The following is a 16,475-nucleotide window of genomic DNA, read 5'->3' as shown; positions in this document are numbered from 1 at the left end:
GAAGGGGAGACAGCTGAACACGAACATACGGAGGTTGTTAGGGGTAATGATGATGGCCCCACCAGAGGGTGAAACGGAGATAGTAGTGGCGATGGATGCCGAGAAAGCATTTGATAGAGTGGAGTGGGATTATCTGTGGGAGGTGTTGAGGAGATTTGGGTTCGGAGAGGGGTATGTTAGATGGGTGCAGCTGTTGTATAGGGCCCCAGTGGCGAGTGTGGTCACGAATGGACGGGGATCGGCATATTTTCGGCTCCATAGAGGGACAAGGCAGGGATGTCCTCTGTCCCCATTACTGTTTGCACTGGCGATTGAGCCCCTGGCGATAGCGCTGAGAGGTTCCAAGGGATGGAGGGGAATACTTAGGGGAGGAGAAGAACACCGGGTATCTTTATATGCGGATGATCTGCTACTATATGTGGCGGATCCAGCGGAGGGGATGCCAGAAATAATGCGGATACTTGGGGAGTTTGGGGATTTTTCAGGGTATAAATTGAACATGGGGAAGAGTGAGCTGTTTGTGGTGCATCCAGGGGAGCAGAGTAGAGAAATAGAAGACCTACCGTTGAGGAAGGTAACAAGAGACTTTCGTTACCTGGGGATCCAGATAGCTAAGAATTGGGGCACATTGCACAGGCTAAATTTGACGCGGTTGGTGGAACAGATGGAGGAAGATTTCAAGAGATGGGATATGGTAGCATTGTCAATGGCAGGGAGGGTGCAGGCGGTTAAGATGGTGGTCCTTCCGAGATTCCTCTTTGTGTTTCAGTGTCTCCCGGTGGTGATCACGAAGGCTTTTTTCAAAAGAATCGAGAAGAGTATTATGGGTTTTGTGTGGGCTGGGAAGACCCCGAGAGTGAGGAGGGGATTCTTGCAGCGTAGTAGGGACAGGGGGGGGCTGGCACTACCGAACCTAAGTGAGTACTACTGGTCCGCCAATGTTTCAATGGTGTGTAAGTGGATGGGAGAAGGGGAGGGAGCGGCGTGGAAGAGATTGGAGAGGGCGTCCTGCAGGGGGACTAGCCTACAAGCAATGGTGACGGCACCGTTGCCGTTCTCACCAAAGAAATACACCACAAGCCCGGTGGTGTATTGAAAATTGAAGATTTGGGGGCAGTGGAGACGGCATAGGGGAAGGACGGGAGCTTCGGTGCGGTCCCCGATAAGAAACAATCATAGGTTCGTTCCGGGGAGAATGGATGGGGGATTTGGAGCATGGCAAAGAGCTGGGGTGGTACAACTGAGAGATCTGTTTGTAGATGGGACGTTTGTGAGTCTGGGAGCGCTGATGGAAAAATATGGGTTGCTCCAAGGGAATGCATTTCGGTACATGCAATTGAGGGCTTTTGCGAGGCAACAGGTGAGGGAATTCCCGCAGCTCCCGACGCAGGAGGTGCAGGATAGAGTGATCTCAGAGACATGGGTGGGGGATGGTAAGGTGTCGGACATATACAGGGAAATGAGGGACGAGGGGGAGATCATGGTAGATGAGCTGAAAGGGAAATGGGAAGAAGAACTCGGGGAGGAGATTGAGGAGGGGCTGTGGGCTGATGCCCTACGTAGGGTAAACTCATCGTCCTCGTGTGCCAGGCTAAGCCTGATACAATTTAAGGTGTTACACAGGGCACATATGACTGGAGCACGGCTTAGTAAATTTTTTGGGGTAGAGGATAGGTGTGCGAGATGCTCAAGAGGCCCAGCGAACCACACCCACATGTTCTGGTCATGCCCGGCACTACAGGGGTTCTGGGTGGGGGTGGCAAAGGTGCTTTCGAAGGTGGTGGGGGTCCGGGTCGAACCAAGCTGGGGGTTGGCTATATTTGGGGTTGCAGAAGAGCCGGGAGTGCAGGAGGCGAGAGAGGCTGACGTGTTGGCCTTTGCGTCCCTAGTAGCGGGGCGCAGGATATTGTTAATGTGGAAGGAAGCCAAACCCCCGGGTGTGGAGACTTGGATAAACGACATGGCAGGGTTTATAAAGTTAGAACGGATTAAGTTCGTGTTAAGGGGTTCGCCTCAGGGGTTCACCAGGCGGTGGCAACCGTTTGTCGATTACCTCACAGAAAGATAGAGGGAATGGAAAAGAAGTAGACAACAGCAGCAACCCCGGGGGGGGATGGGGGGGGGGGGGGGGGGAGGAGGAGGAATCAGACGGACTCTCAGAGATGTTATTGTATATGTATAATATGTATAGGTATTTGTTATAGGTAATTGTATATTCGATTGCTGGATTGTATTTTTGGAGAGTATTTATTTTGGACAAGGCATGGCAAAGAGCTGGGGTAGTACAACTGAGAGATCTGTTTGTAGATGGGACGTTTGCGAGTCTGGGAGCGCAGTTGCCATTCAGTTTTGTTTTTGTTTATATATTATTTATTTATTTGTTTAAAACTGGCCACTGTTATTTATATTGCTTTATTGTTGTGTAAAAGAAACACTATGTACTGTTATGTTTGGCCAAAAATCTTGAATAAAATATATATATTTTTAAAAAAGATTTTCTTTAGTTATTCTCGGAATCAGAAATCCTTTTGCACTATTTGCAAGTATCCTGCGGCATGCTGCATTTCAGAGAAATGAGACTGCAGCCCCTGGTAATTGCTGGGGCTCCAAAACAGTGTGACATCCTCGACAATAGATCAGGGACATGTGTGAACAAGGCAAGCAATGGTTTGGCTCCTCAACTGATCAGTTTGAAGAATCCTCACCGGACGGTCTAAGCCAAGAAGTTTAATTATAATATTTCATTCAATGTGAAATCGTGGACAGAAAGCAAAATAGTGAGTGAGGGAAGGATGGGATCGCGAGAGCGAGTTAGATAAAAGAAACAAAAATGTTTTTTAAATGATTTGCTTTCTAAATTTCTTGCAATTAAGAGCCGAAGCAACGAGAGTCCACACGTGTGTCTTTAAGAAATGGATGTGTAAGCAATGTATCTTTAAGAAAACAGTGATGTCAGAGAGTGGGTGGAGCTCAGCGCAGTTCAGCCATTTTGAAGTTTCAGTTTTGAAAAGTGCCTGGCTGGTTTTGCTGAGAGCAGTTTAAAAGTGCCTGGCTGTTTTGCTGTGAGCTGATTAAAAGGAGAAAGACAGTTTGAGACAGCAGCTTGAGAAGTTCTGGTTTGGAAAAGAGCTGGATGTGCATCTGTGTTTTGCAGTGAGCTGAATGTCTGCCATGAAAGACTATCTCTGGATCATTTGGGTGATTTAAAGTAAAGCCTTTAACCTGATGTGATTTTGTTTAAAGGTGTTAAGTCTCTTGGAAGTTTGAAGGAACATTTTAAGGAATTATTTACTGTTGCAATATTTTCTGAGTTATCTTTGAAGTCAGGGGTGTTAAGAGATCCAATGTTTATTTCAGATGTTAAGTTGAGTTCATGGAATAAACAGTGTTTTGTGTTTAAAAACCCACGTGTCCGTAATTATAATCCCACACCTAGGGAAAAAGCCGTGTGCTCAGAAAAGCAACAATACATTAAAGGGTGAGGTTGGTTGAACTCCATGATACATTTTGGGTTTTCTGAAAAGGCCTCGCCCATAACACGTGTAAAAGTATTTTTAGTGCCAGAGATGTTGTCTGGCAGCAATTAAGACTTATCACACTGTTAAAAGTCCACTTACACTTTGAATGGACTGGCCTTAACATGGTCAGGCATGTTTGGTAGGTATTGGTACATATTGGTAGATAGGTAAGTATTGCAATTTCACACTCTTCACACGTGTGAATTATTGATGTAGCAGAACCTGTGAAGGAGCATGGAAAAATTGGATGGAAAAGTCCTGATTTCCGCATTTTAATGTTCTCATCAGGAGTTGCTGTCCGATTTATCAACAATAATGGTGAGCACCAGTAGCATCACCGTTATTGTCAACGCAAAATCTGGTGTCTAAATTGTACTGCCACAAAATCAAAATGATCAGAACACAAATGAAAAATGGTCGGAAAGGTGGTCACAGCAACAAGTATCCCAGGGCCTCCTGTCAGAAAGGTACATGGTAATAGCTCGCAGTTGGGAGGGCTGCCAGGGCTATGAGCTGATTGTGGGAGAAGTTGAGAACACTCTTCCCGTTGGTCAAGAGTAGCAAATGTTTGGTAAGAAGTTGTTAGTTGTGTAGACACAAGTGTACATGCTTAGACTAAATGTTGCAAATCTACTAGCAGAAAGGCCACAAAAATCAGAGTGCATCATTGCCAAGGGATGGCATTAATCACAGATGGGGTTATGGGATTTTGGGGATAGGGTGCGGGGGGAGTGGGCCTAGGTATGGTGCTCTTTCACAGGATCAGTGCAGACTCGATGCGTTGTATTTCCTCATTCCACACCGTAGGAATTCTATGACACTTGCAGAGAGTATATTAGAGCTGGTTCTTTTTAATGTAGACATTTAATTGCATAAGACAGGGAGACGGGGTTAGAAGTTGCCAGTAGAGTACTTGCTAGGAAATAAGCACTTGTGAAGGACATTGCCAGTTGATGGATATTTGTCCCAGTTGGGATTGATGTCAGAACCCAGAAGTTATGAAAGTAATTGTCACATGTTAAGGATTGCTATTAGAATCCAATAATGTAGAGATCGGTATTAGAATTGGGCTAAAGGCCTTAATAGAGAGTGAATATAAAATGTGTAACCATTAAGCAGCCATGGAATTGTTCAACTGAAATATAGTTTGAGAGTGAGAGAGAAACATTCAGCAAGCAGCTGCAATGTGTGTAGCTTCAGCATTTAAGGAAGTCCTTAAGGAAATGGCTCTAGAAATAGCGGATGTATTGGTGGTCATCTTCCGGGATTCTATCGACCCTGGAGCAGTCCCTGCAGATTGCAGGGTAGCTAATATCACTCTAATGTTCAAAAAGGGAGGTAGAGAGAAAACAGGGAATTATAGACCAGTAAACCTAACGTTGGTAGTGGGGAAAACTCTCAAATCCATTATCAAGGACTTTATAACGGAGCATTTAGAAAACAGTGGCAGAATCAAACCGAGTCAGCGTGGATTTATGAAGGGGAAATCATGCTTGACAAATCTGTTGGAATTCTTTGAAGATGTAACTAGTGGAGTTGACAAGGGGGAGCCAGTCGATGTGGTATATTTGGACTTTCAGAAGCGTTTGACAAAGTCCCACATAAGAGATTATCGTGCAAGATTAAACCACATGGGATTGGGGGAAGTGTATTGAGATGGAAAACTGGTTGGCAGAAAGGAAACAGAGAGTAGGAATTAACAGGTCCTTTTCAAATTGGCAGGCAGTAACAAGTGGGTACCACAGGGATCGGTGCTGGGACCCCAGCTATTCACAATATATAATAATGATTTGGACGAGGGATCAAAATGTAACATCTCAAAGTTTGCAGATGATAGCAAGTTGGGTGGGAGGGTGAATTGTGACGAGGATGCAAAGATCCCACAGCATGACCTGGACAGGTTGGGTGAATGGGCAAATCAATGGCAGATGCAGTATAATTTGGATAAATGTGAGGTTATTCACTTTGGAAGCAAAAACAGGAAAGCAGATTACTACCTGAATGGCTGTAAATTGGGAGAGGGGAGTGTGCAGCGGGACCTGGGTGTCCTTGTGCACCAGTCGCTGAAGGTAAGCATGCAGGTCCAGTAGGCGGTAAAGAAGGCAAATGGTATATTGGCCTTCATTGCAAGAGGTTTCGAGTTCAGGAGCAAGGATGTGTTGTTGCATTTATACAGGGCGTTGGTGAGGCCACACCTAGAATATTATGTGCAGCTTTGATCTCCTTTTCTGAGGAAGGGTGTTCTTGCTCTCGAGGGAGTGCAGCGAAGGTTAACCAGGCTGATTCCTGGGTTGACAGGACTGATGTATGAGGAAAGATTGACTAGGTTGGGATTGTTTTTGCTGGAGTTCAGACGAATGAGGAGGGATCTCATAGAGACTTATAAAATTTGATCAGGACTAAATAGGGTGGATGCAGGAAGGATTTTCCTGATGGTGGGTCTGTCCAGAACCAGGGGTCACAGTCTGAGGATTCGGGGTAGGACAGAGGTGAGACATTTCTTCACCCAAAGAGTGGTGAGCCTGTGGAATTCATGACCACAGGAAGTAATAGAGGCTAAGACATTGAATACATTCAAGAGGCTTCTAGATATGGCACTTGAGGCGAATGGGATCAAGGGTTATGGGGAGAAAGCAGGATTAGGCTATTGAATTGGATGTCAGCCATGATCATGACGACTGGCCGAGCAGGCTCGAAGGGCCGAATGGCCTCCTCCAGCCCCTATCTTCTATATTTCTATGTTTCAGCATTTAAGATGGACTGGAAGCTTCAGCAGTTTAAGGTAGACTGGGAAATTCAAGTTGAAGTCTTAAAGCTGGAAAGGGAATTGTATACATATTAGAGTTAAGATGACAAAGTTTAGATCTCAAAACATGTGGAGAGTCAAGAGACTAGATTCAAGGAACCAAGAGTAGATGCCAGATGTCTGAAGATCCAGGGAAAGACAGACCAACATGTGTTGAACTTGTGTATCATGCGATGTCTTGAATAATAAAATGTTAAGTATCAAGCTTTGTTGTCCTATAAACCTTGTTAGCTTGTATTGGAAATTAGTGAGTGTCCTTTTTTGTCAATAAGGCTATTCCCCTGGAATTTTAGTAATCCCATGAATGCTCATTTTCTATTTCATTAGTATATTAGAGCTGTTCCTTTTTAATGTAGACATTTAGAAACTAATTGCTAACCCCTGCTGATAACCCATGCTGCTAAGTTGAGTACACATCATTATTTTTTCTTGTATGCTAAATGACCAAACTCACGTGGAGCAATTAATGCAAGTACCGTGGATGCTGGTTGGTCTATCGAGTTTTGACATTCAGTCCTATTTACCCAGCTACATAAATGTACTCTGGGTGAGAAATTAGGCACAGCTTGATTTTACAGCCTCGGTGCATAGACGGAGTTCCTGGACTACGCTGTAGTGTGCGAGAGAGTGGTAAGAAAAGGGTTTATAGCTGCTGCTTCACCGTCATCAAAGGCGAGTACTGAATTAAGACGGTGGGATGCTTTTGACGCAAGAAGGAAGAAAATAAGGCACAACTGATTTGCGCCAATCCGGGTAACTGGCTGTGTGTGCTGTTAGGTAGAGAATAATGCATGATAATTTCATCACGTGCCATGATGCTCCGAATTCCATACAGGGGGCTGAATTTTGCTAGGGGGCCAGCCTGCTTCTCTGTCCCAAACCTACCCCCGGGGGAGAAACCAGTCCTGCTCAGAATTTTCAAGTATTCTCATTCTTTCAGATTTGAATAATTGCTGCAGTACATAATATCTACACTGGCCATGGCTTCTTTAGCAGACCCCCCCCCCCAACCCCATGACTCCCAACACCTAGAAGAACAAGTGTGCATGGGGGCACCATCTCCTCAGTCTCACAGCCATCCTGGCTCAGACACGCGTGGTCTTTTTGTTCATTGTTCCAGGGCTAACGCACTGCAGCTCCCTACCAAACTGCACTGTTGTTGAACCGTCGCCACAGGGAATGGTCCAAGAAGGATAAAGTTGGAAAAACCCTCTTGACCCCACCTGTAGTTTCTGGTTGAGGCCACCAGGTGGTGATATATTATCTTTTCTCCGCAAATTGTACGAAATGCAGTTTGAAAATGTTTAAAACTAGCGTTTTCTTCTGCAATGAAAACTTAGAATGTCTAAAATAAGGATTTAAACCAAGTGCAAACAAATAAAATTTCACAGTGATGATTGCATTTATGCATTGAATTACCGATGATGCATTTTGATGCCCTCATTTAAAGTTTTCTTCTCGGACTTATTATCTTCGAGTCTGCTTTTGACTTTGACTTTTTATTCTACCATGGAATGTGGAGGGAGAGGATTTTTTTTAAAATTCATTTTTTACAGGATGTGGGCTTCGCTGGCTAGGCCAGTATTTGTTGCCCATGGTGGCAAGCTGCTGCCTTGACCCGCTGCAGTCCGTGTTGGGCGGGTACACCCACAGTGCTATTATGGGGTGAGTTCCAAGATTTGGACCCAGCGACTGAAGGAACGGTGATATATTTCCAAGTCAGGATGGGGAGTGACTGGGAGGGGAACCTCCCAGGTGGTGGGGTTCCCAGGTATCTGCTGCTCTTGTCCTTCTAGATGGTAGCGGTCGTGGGTTTGGAAGGTGCTGCCCAAGGAACCTTGGTGAGTTCCTGCCGTGCATCTTGTAGATGGTACACACAGCGGCTACTGTGTGTCGGTGATGGAGGGAGTGATGCATGTGGAGGGGGTGCCAATCAACAATGTCTTGTTCTGGATGGTGTTGAGTTTCTTGAGTGTCGTTGGATCTTTGACAAGGTGCCGCATAGGAGACTGTTAAATAAGTTAAAAGCCCATGGTGTTCAGGGTAAGATCCTAGCATGGCTGACTGGCAGAGAGTGGGGATAAAGGGGTCTTTTTCAGGATGGCAGCCGGTGACTAGCGGTGTGCCTCAGGGGTCTGTGCTGGGACCACAACTTTTTACAATATACATTAATGATCTGGAAGAAGGAACTGAAGGCACTGTTGCTAAGTTTGCAGATGATACAAAGATCTGTAGTGGGACAGGTTATATTGAGGAAGCACGGGGGCTGCAGAAGGACTTGGACAAGCTAGGAGAATGGGAAATGAAATGGCAAATGAAATACAATGTGGAAAAGTGTGAGGTTATGCACTTTGGAAGGAGGAATTTAGGCATAGACTATTTTCTAAATGGGAAATGCTTAGGAAATCAAAAGCACAAAGGGACTTGGGAGTCCTTGTTCACGATTCTCTTAAGGTTAATGTGCAGGTTCAGTCGGCAGTTAAGAAGGCAAATGCAATGTTAGCATTCATGTCAAGAGGGCTAGAATACAAGACCAGGGATGTACTTCTGAGGCTGTATAAGGCTCTGGTCAGACCCCATTTGGAGTATTGTGAGCAGTTTTGGGCCCTGTATCTAAGGAAGGATGTGCTGGCCTTGGAAAGTGTCCAGAGGAGGTTCACAAGAATGATCCCTGGAATGAAGAACTTGCCGTGTGAGGAACAGTTGAGGACTCTGGGTCTGTACTCAGTGGAGATTAGAAGGATGAGGGGGGGATCTTATTGAAATTTACAGGAAACTGCGAGGCCTGGATAGAGTGGACGTGGAGAGGATGTTTCCACCTATAGGAAAAACTAGAAGCAGAGGACACCATCTCAGACTAAAGGGACAATCCTTTAAAACTGAGATGAGGAGGAATTTCATCAGCCAGAAGGTGGTGAATCTGTGGAACTCTTTGCCGCTGAAGGCTGTGGAGGCCAAATCACTGAGTGTCTTGAAGACAGAGATAGATAGGTTCTTGATTAATAAGGGGATCAGGGGTTATGGGGAGAAAGCAGGAGAATGGGGATGAGAAATTATCAGCCATGATTGAATGGTGGAGCAGACTCGATGGGCCGAGTGGCCTAATTCTGCTCCTATATCTAATGGTCTTCTGGATCTGCACTCATCCAGGCAAGTGGAGACCATGTAGATGGTGGAAAAGCTTTGGTGGGGATGTCAAGGGATGATGGTCAGATCCTCTCTTGTTGGAGATGGTCATTGCCTGGCACTCGTGTGGCGTGAAAGAACTTGCCACTTGTCAGTCCAAGCCTGGATATTGCCCAGGTGTTGATGCATTGGACATGGGCTGCTGCAGGACTTGAGGAAGCGTGGGTAGTGCTGAATAGTGTTTGTTATCTATGTACTGAATTTCCTACAGGTGTAAAAACACCAATAGATCCCCCACTCAAGTTGTCGCCCTAGGACCGAGAACGGGTTCGATCCCGGCGTTTCATAGAGGAGACAGGGTTCTCTTTTGCCCTTCGAGACACAGCACGTCCGGTGTACTGGATACTTCTTTAGAGATGTACAGCAGCTTTGTGCAGTTCCGGGGAGGAGGCATTAGTGCGTTTTGGAGATAACGAGTCTCTGCCTTTTGTCTGAAGGTTAGAAATTCTTCTGGTATGAGTCATGGTTATTCAGGATAAAGCCATGCCCATTTTAAAAATAACAATAATAATTTTACGGAGCAGGCTAGTTGCAGTCGATAGAGGTATATGTATATATATATTTTATTTCCTGTCCTCTGGCCAGGATTGTAGAAGCAATCCCTAATTTCACTCGTGAAAGGTCTTTCTTTATTTTTTAGGCTATGGCTCCTAATCCGAGACAGCCCAACCACTGAAAATAGTTTCCATGTATCTGTTCCTCTTAATATCTTGAAAGCTTTGATCAAATCACCCTTTAACCTCCTAAATTCCAGGGAATACACACCGAGGTTGTCTAATCTCTGCTCGTAAGGAAGAGGGGTGAAGGGTTTGGTGGGACAGGATGGGTAACTAAGAATGGAATAAACCGTGTTGTAGCCTCAACGTATGTATTTAACTGTAATCGCAGAATACCATTTGATAAAGGTATAACTGTAAGTTAATGACAGGGGTGATATGTTCCGCATTAACTGCCAAGCAGCGTGTTCTCCAATTCACCCATGATCTTGGAGATCGATTGCTGTTCTACTAAATCCACAGTGAATCTCTTTCTGACAGGCACTTTGGGCATATGGAGTGTAATTTCTAAAATTGGTGAAAGCTCACTAAAAGACAGCAAATTTATTGGAGCAATACTTCCCCGCTAACTTCTGTTCTCCGGGTGAAGTACGGAACAGGGTTCCCAGCTGCCTGTCCAAGTGGGCACTAAAAGGTCTCGTCGAAGAGCAGATAGTTTCCTAAGTATCCTGGCCGCCTTTCTCCTAGAATCATTGAGCCAAGATGGTCTGGAAGGAGGCCATTCAACCCACTGAGTCCATGCCAGATTGTTTGGATTGGATTTGTTTATTGTCATGTGTACCGAGGTACAGGGCAGCACGGTGGCCTAGTGGTTAGCACTGCTGCCTCACGGCGCCGAGGTCCCAGGTTCGATCCCGGCTCTGGGTCACTGTCCGTGTGGAGTTTGCACATTCTCCCCGTGTCTGCGTGGGTTTCACCCCCACAACCCAAAGATGGGCAGGGTAGGTTGGCCACGCTAAATTGCCCCTTAATTGGAAAAAATAATTGGGTACTCTAAGTTTTAAAAAGAAAATGTGTACCAAGGTTCAGTGAAAAGTACTTTTCTGCGAGAAGCTCAAACAGATCATTGAGTACATGAAAATTAAATTAAATTAAAATAAAATACGTAATAGGGTTACACAATGTAACTACATAATGCCAGCATCGGATGAAGCATACAGGGTGTAGTGTTAATGAAATCAGTCCATAAGAGGGTCATTTAGGAGTCTGGTAACAGTGGGGAAGAAGCTGTTTTTGAGTCTGTTCGTGCGTGTTCTCAGACTTCTGTATCTCCTGCCCGATGGAAGAAGTTGGAAGAGTGAGTAAGCCGGGTGGGAGGGGTCTTTGATTATGCTGCCCGCTTTCCCCAGGAAGCAGGAAGTGTAGACAGAGTCAATGGATGGGAGGCAGGTTCGTGTGATGGACTGGGCGGTGTTCACGACTCTCTGAAGTTTCTTGCGGTCCTGGGCCGAGCAGTTGCCATACCAGGCTGTGATGCAGCCTGATAGGATGCTTTCTATGGTGGACCTGTAAAAGTTGGTAAGGGTCAGTGTGGACATGCCAAATTTCCTTAGTTTCCTGAGGAAGTAAAGGCGCTGTTGTGCTTTCTTGGTGATAGCGTCGACGTGGGTGGACCAGGACAGATTTTTGGTGATGTGCACCCCTAGGAATTTGAAACTGTTAACCATCTCCACCTCGGCCCCGTTGATGCTGACAGGGGTGTGTGCAGTACTTTGCTTCCTGAAGTCAGTGACCAGTTCCTTAGTTTTGTTGGCATTGAGGGATAGATTGTTGTAGTTGCACCACTCCACTAGGTTCTCTATCTCCCTCCTGTCATCTGACTCATCGTTATTCGAGATCCGATCCACTGTGGTCGTGTCGTCAGCAAACTTGTACATGGAGCTGAAACCAAGTTTTGCCACGCGGTCGCGTGTGTAACGGGAGTGTAGTAGGGGGCTAAGTACGCAGCCTTGCAGGACACTGGTATTGAGGACTATTGTACCCTTCTCCTGATAATTTCCCCCTCTCTCAGTCACTCCCCTCCGTCCTGATTACCCTGAGGGGGGGTACTGCCAGCGATACAGCAGCCAATGATTGACATCCCCCTAGCCAGTAAGCTGCCTGAGGCTGGCCCGTAGGCGCCTTGAGAGCTGCAGGGTTTTTGTAAGTACGGCCCAATATTGAGTGTGCCCCTGGTCTGGAATTTCCAGGAATAGTTTCCTGTGTCCAGTTCATACTGGCAGCCTGGCACAAAGCAATTTCATGTCTATTTTTGTCCAGACTGGTCAAGTCCTCTACTCCATGGTAAGCTATTGTGATGCACTCTCAGTTGCACTGGGGCAAAGCGGAAACTCTCAAGTTTAATATCTCTCAAACTTGCAAAGAATTTATTTTATAACAGAAGAGACAATGTACATACAAATTTGCAAAATCCGTCTTCCCCTCCCACCTTTTCTAACCTCCTACTCTACATTAAACTACCCCGACACCCCCTCTCCTTTCTGCTGACGGTGAATTTTCCCTAAAGAAGTCGATGAATGGCTGCCACCTCCGGGCGAACCCTAACGTTGACCCTCTCAGGGCGAACTTGAGAAAGCTAACCATGTCCGATAGCCAGGTGTCCGACTTCGGGGGCTTTGAGTAATCTTCTCCGGGCTACCAGGGAAGCAAAGGCCAGAACATCTGCCTCTTTCTCCTCCTGGATTCCCGGGTCTTCCGACACTCCGAAAATCGCCACCTCTGGACTCAGTGCCACCCTCGTTTACAACACCTTGGACATGACATCCGCAAACCCCGGCCAGAATCCCCTAAGCTTCGGGCATGCCCAGAACGTGTGGACATGGTTCGCTGGTCCTCCCGCACATTTTGCTCACCTGTCTTCCACCCCAAAGAACCGGCTCATCCGGGCCACTGTCATGTGAGTTCGGTGAACTACCTTAAACTGTATCAGGCTGAGCCTGGCACATGCTGTGGACGCATTGACTCTACTCAACGCGTCCGCCCAGAGACCATCCTCTATCTCTCCTCCCAGCTCCTATTCCCATTTGTGTTTCAGCTCCTCGGTCTGTGTTTCCCCTGACCCCATAAGCTTGTTGTAAATGTCTGAAATCCTCCCTTCTCCCACCCACACTCTGGAAACTACCCTGTCCTGTATCCCCCTTGGTGGTAGGAGCGGGAAGATTGAGACCTGCCTCCGTAGGAAGTCCCCCGCCTGCAGGTACCTAAACTCATTCCCTCCCGTCAATTCAAATTTCTCCTCCAATTCCCTCAGGCTGGAAAAGCTCCCCTCTATAAACATATCGCCCATCCTCTCGATCCTTGCTCTCTGCCATCTCCGGAACCCTACATCCATACTTCCTGGGGCAAACCGGTGATTATTACAGATTGGGGACCAGACCGATGCTCCCTCTGCTCCCACATGTCTCCTCCATTGACCCCAGACTCTCAGGGCCGCGACCACCACGGGACTGGTGGAGTACCGTGCTGGCGGGAACAGCAGAGGCGCCGTTACCAATGCCCCCAAACTAGTGCCCTTACAAGATGCCGCCTCTACTGGCTCCCACACCGACCCCCCCACCCCCCCTCTCCATCCACTTCCTAATCATGGCTATATTCGCCACCCAATAATAATTACTAAAGTTCTGGAGTGCCAGCCTGCCCTTCCCCCGGCTGCGCTCCAACATCCCCTTTTTAACTCGCGGGGTTTTATCTGCCCATTCAAAGCCAGAGATCACCTTGTTGACCCATTTAAAAAAGGACCGAGGAATGAAGATGGGGAGACATTGAAACACAAACAGGAATCTCGGGAGAACCGTCATTTTCACTGTCTGTACCCTCCCAGCCAGTGACAGCGGGAGCATGTCCCACCTCCGAAACTCCTCCTTCATTTGGTCTACTAGTCGGGCCAGATTAAGCTTGTGCAGCCGTTCCCATTCCTGTGCCACCTGGATGCCTAGGTACCGAAAGCTTCCCCCTACCACTCTAAACGGCAGCTCCCCCAATCAGCTCTCCTGCCCCCTTGCCTGGATCGCGAACATCTCACTTTTCCCCATGTTCAATTTACAACCCGAAAAATGGCCAGAATCCCCATAATTTCTTCCATCCCTTCCAATGTGTCCGACACATATAAGAGCAGATCATCCGCGTATAGCGAGACTCTATGTTCCACCCCTCCCCGGACCAGCCCCTTCCAGCCCTTTGAGGCTCTCAATGCAATTGCCAGTGGCTCTATGGCCAGTGCGAACAACAGCAAGGACAGGGGGCATCCCTGCCTCATCCCCCGGTGCAGCCTAAAATAGCCCGATGTCAGCCTGTTCATCCGAACACTCGCCACGGGCACCTGATACAACAGCCTGACCCAGTCAATGAAGCCCCGCCCAAATCCAAACCATGCCAATACCTCCCACAGATAATCCCATTCCACCTGGTCAAATGCCTTCTCTGCGTCCATTGCAACCACTATCTCTACGTCCCTACCTTCTGGGGGCATCATGATAACATTCAACAGCCTTCTTATGTTGGCCGCCAACTGTCTCCCCTTAACAAATCCCGTCTGTTCCTCCACAATCACGTCCGGGAAGCAGTCCCAGGACTAGATCTTAGCCAACAATTCGGCGTCTACATTTAGTAGGGAGATTGGTCTGTAGGACCCGCTTAACTCCGGGTCCTTGTCCCGCTTCAGGATCAATGAGATAGTGGCCTGTGACATCGTCGGGAGCAGCCCCCCTCTCTCTCCGTTGCCTCATTGAATGTCCTCATCAGCAGTGGCCCCAGCATCCCAGAGAACCTATTGGAAAACTCCACGGGGTACCCATCCGGTCCCGGGGCTTTACCCGATTGCATGGCCTTCAGCCCATCTGCTATCTCTTCCAACCCGATCGGGGCCCCCAGCCCTTCTACCAAGTCTTCATCCAACTTGGGGAACTTCAGCTCCCCAAAGAATTGCCTCATCCCCCTCCGGCCCAGCTGGGGGTTCCTACTCATACAGTCTGCTATAGAATTCCTCGAACGCTTTATTGACCCCAGCTGAATCTCCGACCAGGTTCCCATCTCTGTCCCTTACTTTCCCAATCTCCCTGGCTGCCTCCCGCTTTCTTTTTTTAAATAAATTTAGAGTAGCCAATTCATTTTTTCCAATTAAGGGACAATTTACTGTGGCCAATCCACCTAGCCTGCACATCTTTGGGTTGTGGGGGCGAAACCCACGCAAACACGGGGAGAATGTGCAAACTCCACACGCACAGTGACCCAGAGCCGGGATCGAACCTGGGACCTCGGCACCGTGAGGCAGCAGTGCTAACCACTGAGCCACCGTGCTGCCCCCCACCTCCCGCTTTCTAAGCTGCTGCGCAAGTATTCTGCTGGCCTTCTCCCCATATTCATAGATCGCCCCGTCGCCTTCCTCAGCTGCTCTACCGCCTTCCCTGTAGTTAACAAGCCAAACTCCGCCTGAGGCCTCCATCGTTCCCTTAAAATCCCTGCCTCTGGGGTCTCCGCATACCTCCTGTCGACCTGTAGTATTTCCTTTATCAGTCGGTCCGTCTCTGCTCTGTCTGCCTTCTCCCTGTGGGCCCGTATCGATATCAGCTCCCCTCTAACCACCGCCTTCAGTGCCTCCCAGACCACCGCAGCCGAAACTTCCCCCGTGTCGTTGACTTCCAGATAGTTCTGGATACATTTTGTCAGCCGCCCACACACCTCCTCATCCACTGAAAGTCCCACGTCCAGCTTCCAGTGCGGGCGTTGGCCACCCTCCTTGCTCACCTGTAGGTCAACCCAGTGCGGGGCATGATCCGAGACCGTGATCGCTGAATATTCAGTGTCCACTACCCCTGTCAGTAAAGCCCTGTTCAGGATAAAAAAGTCAATCCGGGAGTACACTTTATGCACGTGCGAGTAGAAGTAAAATTCCTTCACTCTCGGCCACCCAACTATCCATGGGTCCACCCCCCCCCCCCCCACACACGAGCATTGCAGCAAAGTTCAGTCCATACACCTCACTCCGATACCAGCCCTTTCCTTCTCGCGAAGTCCATCGCTTCCTCGAGCGACTCGAAGTAGAAATGTTGCTCTTCGTGCGTAACCCAAAGACGGGCTGGGTACAGAAATCCAAACTTTACCTTCTTCTTAAAAAGGGTCGATAACTTTCTCTGTTTTAAGGTGAGTAAGGAGAGACAGTGGGGTGTAGTGACAATGTCCCTGGACTAATAACCCAGAGGCTAACGCTCTGCAGACAAGGGAATTTAAACTCAATTAATAAAGCTATCTGGATTTGAAAGCTTATCTCTGTCATGGGGCCATGAAACTATCATCCATCATCATTAACAAAAACATCTGGTTCTTTAAGGAGGGAAATCTGCCACCCTTGCCTGATCTGGCCGACTTGTGACTCCGGACCTACAGCAATGTGGTCGACTCTGAAGTGGCCCA

Source organism: Scyliorhinus torazame, chromosome 6, assembly GCF_047496885.1.
Source record: "Scyliorhinus torazame isolate Kashiwa2021f chromosome 6, sScyTor2.1, whole genome shotgun sequence".
In the NCBI taxonomy this organism is placed as follows: Eukaryota; Metazoa; Chordata; class Chondrichthyes; order Carcharhiniformes; family Scyliorhinidae; genus Scyliorhinus; species Scyliorhinus torazame.
The sequence above is the reverse complement of the archived record's forward strand: the minus strand, read 5'-3'. Positions refer to the sequence as shown.